The sequence below is a fragment of the Rhinopithecus bieti genome, unplaced genomic scaffold, assembly GCF_001698545.2.
Source record: "Rhinopithecus bieti isolate Rb0 unplaced genomic scaffold, ASM169854v2 scaffold_22042, whole genome shotgun sequence".
Lineage (NCBI taxonomy): Eukaryota > Metazoa > Chordata > Mammalia > Primates > Cercopithecidae > Rhinopithecus > Rhinopithecus bieti.
Window position 1 is genome coordinate 244,987 of NW_016810459.1, and position 7,676 is coordinate 252,662.

A 7,676-nucleotide genomic window follows, 5' to 3' on the forward strand; every position below is an offset into this window, starting at 1 on the left:
AGGTAGGACAGTAGCCTGTTTTTCATTCTTTTCCATCAGCACATTTAGACTTCATCTTTGCATGAGAACATAAAACTCTTAATAGCTCAAACATTTAAAACTCATCTCTGGCAAAAACAGAACACTTACCAGTTCCCTCATCTGCACCATTCTGAGCAGCTTCCCAAACTACTAGCTTTGTCCCACACACATCTGTAGATGTAGGATCTGAATAGTCCGCAGGATTAAATGTCCTGAGGTTTGAAATAAAGAAATAATAAAGGCAAAAGAAGCAAGCACCTAAGCCAAAATATTAACCATACATGATCTTCCACCAAACAAGCCCAGTGTCTTCTCACAGCCACTGTAAAAGACATCACCTCTCCTTCCCCTATCTAAATATAACCAATTCTGCCAGCCATGGAGATGCAGATGTGAAAATCAGAAGCTGCCTAGGGACCTTCCACACATTCTGGTATAATAGCCTTATTCTCCTAAAACATGGTCCTCAGCATCCTAAAGCAGACAAGGAGACCTATAATCTTTCAAGGCAAAATAAGGGCTCTCATAAGAGTCCTGCTGAAAAATAAGGAATAAATAGGGAACACAGGTATTTTCTTCCCAAGTCAGAATCCAAGTTTGGCTTTGAACCTTTTATAGCTTAGAATTATACGCTCCTTTAGAGAAACATTAGATAAAGAAGAAAACATTTTGTTCAGCACCTCTATTTCTTTTCAATAAAATCCTAAACTGAACACCCAGTTTAACTGAATCATGGTTCAGAGGTCTAACATGAGCCAAAACAAATATTACCTTTAAAATTTTCACAAAGGAATGTGAAGTAAACAGAAAAATCCACAAAACAATTTACAGCTAATGGGCAGGGCTATGTCTTAAAGCGCTCCTGAGAGTTTGCTCCCTGTGTTTTCATACCTCCTTTTCCTCAAAGGAGCTTAGGCAGAAGGCAGATTGCAGGAGGCACCACTACTTATCTAGAAGGCACTGACACCAAGAGTGCTGCCTGAAGTTAGAGAGAGACAAAGGGCTTTTCTTGGAGCCAATTCCCTTCCTTGACTGCATCTACGTATGGCTTCCACAGGATGTTTTAAAACTTTTCTAAAATTCAATGGGAGCTAATGTTTTAGAAGCAACAAAAAGTAAAATAACACCCAGAAACAAGAAATAAACCTCTGATTTTAGTATCTTTGAGTCTGTTCAATGTTCACTATTACAATTCAGGAAAAATATATCACTCATACATAAATAAGCACTACATTTACTTAGCATGCAAAGACAATGGCTGGATTAACTAACATGGCCCTTAGGCAGTGCCATTTAGGTATGTCTGTAGGTATTTTGTCACAACTTCAGGTGACTGCTACTGACATTTATTAATAGTACAGAGAGAAGAGATGTTGCTAAACATCCTACAATATACAGGAGACCCTACCACTCCATGGAAGTATTATCCAATCCACAATCAATAGTGCCAAGGCTAGAAACCCTGCTCTAATGCCTATTTAAAAGATCAATTTTATTCATATTGTTTTTCTTATTTGTAAATCTCTTTAAGTATAGAAAACACTAGACTCACCATGATGACCAAATTAGATGCAGGGTATTAGAGGCAATTGAAGCATAAAAACTAAGGAAGTAAATAACTATAAAAATAGGATGGCTATGACTTACCCCATGCCTTGGGTTGAGAACCTTCCTGCCCCTCTCCCTCTGCCACGTCCAAATCCTTTAAAAAAACCAAACAATTATAAAATAATATTCATGTCCTACACAATTACACTTCCTTCTTCATCTTATACTCACTTCCCAGACAATATTATCATTGTTCCTAATGGCACCAACATTCCAATCCAGGGCATCCAATTTCCAATTTACTGATCCCTGATGATACAACTACCTGTACCCAGTTAGTGACTTCTAAGGCTAGAAAAGAATTAAATTCTCCTTGTATTATATTTGTGGTATTTGACAGCTAAACACAGGAAGGTTATATTATAAAACAGTCTGCACCGTTTAAAATCAGGAAGGGCAAACACCATGGAATTAGAAGCCACTACTATAAAATGAAATGAGAACCAGAAAGAGGAAAATGCAAAGTAAGCTGAAGGCACTGTTAAATATCATTTTAAATACTAGGTCTTCGATCAAAGACCAAAATGGCAGCAAGCATGAGAATAAGCAAACAAGAAGTGAAAATTATGACTAGCACCTTTGCACATTCTCTCTTCATTAAAATCCTGAACTCAAGAGCAAAGGCCTAAATTTAAGAGCTAAAACTATAAAACTCTCAGAGAAAAACACAAAGCAAACGCTTTACAACACTGGATTTAGCAATGATTTCTTGAATATGACACCAAAACTACAGGCAAAAAAAGAAAAACTAGACAAAATGGACTTTATGAAATTAAAAACTTTTCTGAGACAGGTATGGTGGCTCACACCTATAATCTCAACAATTTGGGAGGCTGAGGTGGAAGGGTGGCTTGAGCAAGGAGTTCAAGGCCAGTCTGGGCAATAAAGGGAGACTCCCTCTCTACAAAACGATTTTTTATGGGCACGGTGGCATGAGCCTCTAACTTAGCTACCTGACAGGCTGAGACAGGAGGATCCATGAGCCCAGGAGTTGGAGGTTGCAGAGTCTCGCCCTGTCGCCCAGGCTGGAGTGCAGTAGCGCCATCTTGCTTCATGGCAACTTCTGCCTCCCAGGTTCAGGCGATTCTCCCGCCTCAGCCGCCTGAGTAGCTGGGATTACAGGCGCCTGCCACCACGCACAGCTGATTTTTGTATTTTTGGTAGAGACAGGTTTCACCATTTTGGCCAGGCTGGTCTCAAACTCCTGACCTCGTGATCTGCCTGCCTTAGCCTCCCAAAGTGCTGGGATTACAGCGTGAGCCACCACGCCCAGCCAACCAAAAATTTTTTTAAATTAAAAAATCCAATCTGGGGCCGGGCGCGGTGGCTCAAGCCTGTAATCCCAGCACTTTGGGAGGCCGAGACAGGTGGATCACGAGGTCAGCAGATCGAGATCATCCTGGCTAACACAGTGAAACCCCACCTCCACTAAAAAATACAAAAAACTAGCCGGGCAGGTGGCAGGCGCCTGTAATCCCAGCTACTCCGGAGGCTGAGGCAGGAGAATGGCGTAAACCCAGGAGGCGGAGCTTGCAGTGAGCTGAGATCCAGCCACTGCACTCCAGTCTGGGCGACAGAGGGAGACTCCGTCTCAAAAAAGAAAAAAATAAAAAGAAATCTAATCCATCTTCCCCATAAATTCTAACAAGATAATAGAATTATTGTTTCGCACTCACCTGGCAGTAATGCTACCAGTAACGTNTCGAGATCATCCTGGCTAACACAGTGAAACCCCACCTCCACTAAAAAATACAAAAAACTAGCCGGGCAGGTGGCAGGCGCCTGTAATCCCAGCTACTCCGGAGGCTGAGGCAGGAGAATGGCGTAAACCCAGGAGGCGGAGCTTGCAGTGAGCTGAGATCCAGCCACTGCACTCCAGTCTGGGCGACAGAGGGAGACTCCGTCTCAAAAAAGAAAAAAATAAAAGAAATCTAATCCATCTTCCCCATAAATTCTAACAAGATAATAGAATTATTGTTTCGCACTCACCTGGCAGTAATGCTACCAGTAACGTTGGTTTCTGTGTATATACCATTTCCCTGCATTGTTATCTGGAAGGAACAGATTAATCTAGCAGCTCAGAATAAAGATCCAGAGTCTTTTACTCACGAAAATCAAGTCCAACGTTTCCAAAGATTATCAAAGTGAATAAACCATGTTATGGTAAATGCTGTACCTTTCCTCCTCAAGCCCTGGGACTCTACTACATATCTGCTGAATGACTGTTCAAGGTTTTTTTTTTATGTAATTTTTTGAGACAGAGTTTTGCTCTGTCACCCAGGTTGGAGTGCAGTGGCGTAATCTCAGCTCACCACAACCTCCGCCTCCCAGGTTCAAATGATTCTTGTGCCTCAGTCTCCCAAGTAGCTGGGATTACAGGCCTGCGTCACCACCCCTGGATAATTTTTGTATTTTTAGTAGAGACAGAGTTTCACCATGTTGTCCAGGCTGGTCTTGAGCTCCTGACCTCAAGTGATCCACCCACCTCACCCTCCCAAAGTACTGGGATTACAGGCGTAAGCCACCACCCCCCACTTCAAGTTTTGACTAATATTTACATACTCTGTGCTGAGAATCCAAGTGGAAAAGTTGCTCGTTACTCTTTTTTTTTTTTTTTTTCCTTTTTCTGAGTTGGGATTTCAACATATTGGCCAGGCTGGTCTTGAACTCCCAGCTTCCAGTGATCCGCTCACCTCAGCCTCCGAAAGTGCTGGGATTATAGGTGTGAGCTACCATGCCTGGCCTAGTTGCTCATTACTCTGAAAGCCGAAATTCAAAGAACAACCAACCACCCCTACTGGGGCAGATCTTAACTGCAGACATCTCTCCTTTTCAAACAGCCTGAAGGGAAGCAAATGCAGAAAGTGGGCCTAATCTAAAAAGATAGAAAGCACTCCTTCCCCTCATCCCCAAAAGATAGTAAGAAGGACTTTAAAAGCTAGCTGTGCCACAGGGTGGGGAACATCCCACACCGGGACCTGTTGTGGGGTTGTGGGAGAGGGGAGGGACAGAATTAGGAGATATACCTAATGTAAATGACCAGTTAATGGGTGCAACACACCAACATGGCATATGTATACATATGTAACAAACCTGCACGTTGTACACATGCACCCTAGAACTTAAAAGTATAATTAAAAAAAAAAAAAAAAAAAAAAAGGCTAGCTGTGCCAGAGGCCAGCCTGAGCAACACTGCAAGACCTGGCCTCAAAAAAATTCCTGATTTCTCAGGACTAGTTCAATAATATAGATGGTACTACTTCCATGTCCAGGGACCTGTTCAGGCCACACACAGAAGGGGCATCTTTGGGGTTTTTCTGGCTCAGAGACTTGGGAGTCTATCCCCCTACATGCTCAGAGAGTCTGGAATAACTCCTCCCCAGCCTCAAAGAATACTACATTAATCAAATGAAAATGACAAAACATCCCTGGAATTCACTGAGGAACAAAGCTTGTTTACAGCAATATCTTCAACAACACAATAGGTATGTAAATATCAGTTGCTACATTTAAGACTGATATATGGCCAGGAGCAGAGGCTCACGCCTGTAATCCCAGCACTTTGGGAGGAACACGGTCGGATCACGAGGTCAGGAGATCGAGACCATCCTGGCTAACGCGGTGAAACCCTGTCTCTACTAAAAATACAAAAAATTAGCAAGGCGTAGTGGCGGGTAATTACAGTCCCAACTACTCAGAAGCCTGAGCCAGGAGAATGGCGTGAACCCAGGGAGGGGAGCTTGTAATGAGCCGAGATTGCGCCACTGCACTCCAGCCTGGGCGACAGAGCAAGACTCCGTCTCAAAAAAAAGAAAAAGTAGAGAAACTAATCTGAGTTACTAAATACAAAACAGTAAGATAAAGCACTGAGAAAGGTTACGGAGTAAACTATTGTTGCCTTTTTTGCACTATTTTTCTTCCATCCAGAAGGAAACCAAACCCTGTAACTTCAAGTGTAATTCATTAGCAGCCAGGTGCAGTGGCTCGTGCCTGTAATCCCTCTGCTTGAGGAGGCCAACAGAGGAGGACTGCTTGGAGTCAGGAGTTCAAGACCAGCCTGGGCAACACAGGGAGACTTGTCTCTACAAAAATGCTTTTAAAAATTAGCTGGGCATAGCCAGGCGTGGTAACTCACACCTGTAATCCCAACACTTTGGGAGGCCGAGGAGGGCGGATCGTGAGGTCAGGAGATCGAGACCATCCTAACTAACATGGTGAAACCCCGTCTCTATTAAAAATACAAAAACTTAGCCAGGCATGGTGGCGGGCGCCTGTAGTCCCAATTACTCGGGAGGCTGAGGCAGGAGAATGGCGTGAACCTGGGAGGCGAAGCTCACAGTGAGCTGAGAGTGCACCACCGCACTCCAATCTGGGTGACAGAGCGAGACTCCATCTCAAAAAATAAATAAATAAAAGAAAAAGAAAAAAAAATTAGCTGGGCATTGTGATGTGCACCTGCAGTCCTATCTACTCAGGAGGCTAAGGCAGGAGTATTGCTTGAGCATAAGAGTTGGAGGTTGCAGTGAGCTACGATCATGCCACCGTACTCCAGGATGGGCAATAGAACAAGACCCTGTCTCTAAAAAAAAAACAATAGTTCACTACCTTACTTGACTCAATCTCACCAGAAGAAAAGACCAAAATAATACATATAAGCTGCTAAACCATGTATCAATACACAAGATAAAGAAACATACAAAAGAAAGGTAACTTAAATACACATTTAAGCCTGACCTACATGGAGAAACCCTACTCTACTGAAAACACAAAATTAGCTGGGCGTGCTGGCGCATGCCTGTTATCCCAGCTACTTCGGAGGCTGAGGGAAGAGAACTGCTTGAACCCAGGAGGCGGAGGTTGTGATGAGCCAAGATCCCACCATTGCACTCCAGCCAGGGCAACAAAAGCAAAACTCCCATCTCAAAAATAAAAATAAATAAAAAATAAAAAATAAAAAAACAATAAAAATGAAAACAGGTTGGGCGTGGGGCTCACGCCTGTAATCCCAGCACTTTGGGAGGCCGAGGCGGGTGGATCACGAGGTCAAGAGATCGAGACCATCCTGGCCAACATGGTGAAACCCCATCTCCATTTAAAATTACAAAAATTAGCTGAGCCTGTAGTCCCAGCTACACGGGAGGCTGAGGCAGGAAAATCGCTTGAACCCTGGAGGCAGAGGTTGCAGTGAGCCGAGATTGCACCAGTGCACTCCAGCCTTGAAACAGAGCAAGACTCTGTCTCTAAATAAATAAATAAATAAATAAATAAATAAATAAATAAATAAATAAAATGTGTAACCAGTGAAACCCCATCTCTACTAAAAATACAAAAAATTAGCCAGGCATGGTGGGGCTCATGCCTATAGCCCCAGCCGCTCAGGAGGCTGAGGTGTAAGAATCACTTGAGTCCAGGATTTCGAGGTTGCAGTAAGTTATGATCATGTCACTGCACTCCAGGCTGGGCAACAGAGTGAGATACTGTCTCTTAAGAGAAAAAAAAAAAAAAACAGTAGACAAAGGATCTAAAAAAACAACACACAAATGGCCAAAAGGTACACAAAAAATGTTCATCACTAAACATGAACAAAATACAAAGAAAACCACAATGAGGTATCATCTTACCCCACTTACAACAGCTATTATCAAAAAGACAAAAAGTAGCCTGTAATCCCAACTACTGAGGTGGCTGAGACAGGAAGATTGCCTGAACCCAGGAGTTCAAGACTGCAGTGAGTTATGATCATGCCACTGCATCTAATTAATTAAGCAAATTAAACAGATGCTGGTGAAGACACAGGGAAAAGGGAACTCTCATACACTACTGGTGGGAATATAAACTGGTGAAGTCATTTTGGAAAACAATATGGAGATTTATCAAAAACAAAAAATTGAATTACCATATGATCCAGCAATCCCATTACTGGATATTTATACAAAGAAAAGGAAACCAATAGTGCTTCATGGTTGCCAGGTTGGGGTGGCTGTGGCAATTTCTCTTCTTTTTAAATTTTTAACTTTTTACTGATACGTAATTTTTTTTTTTTTTTT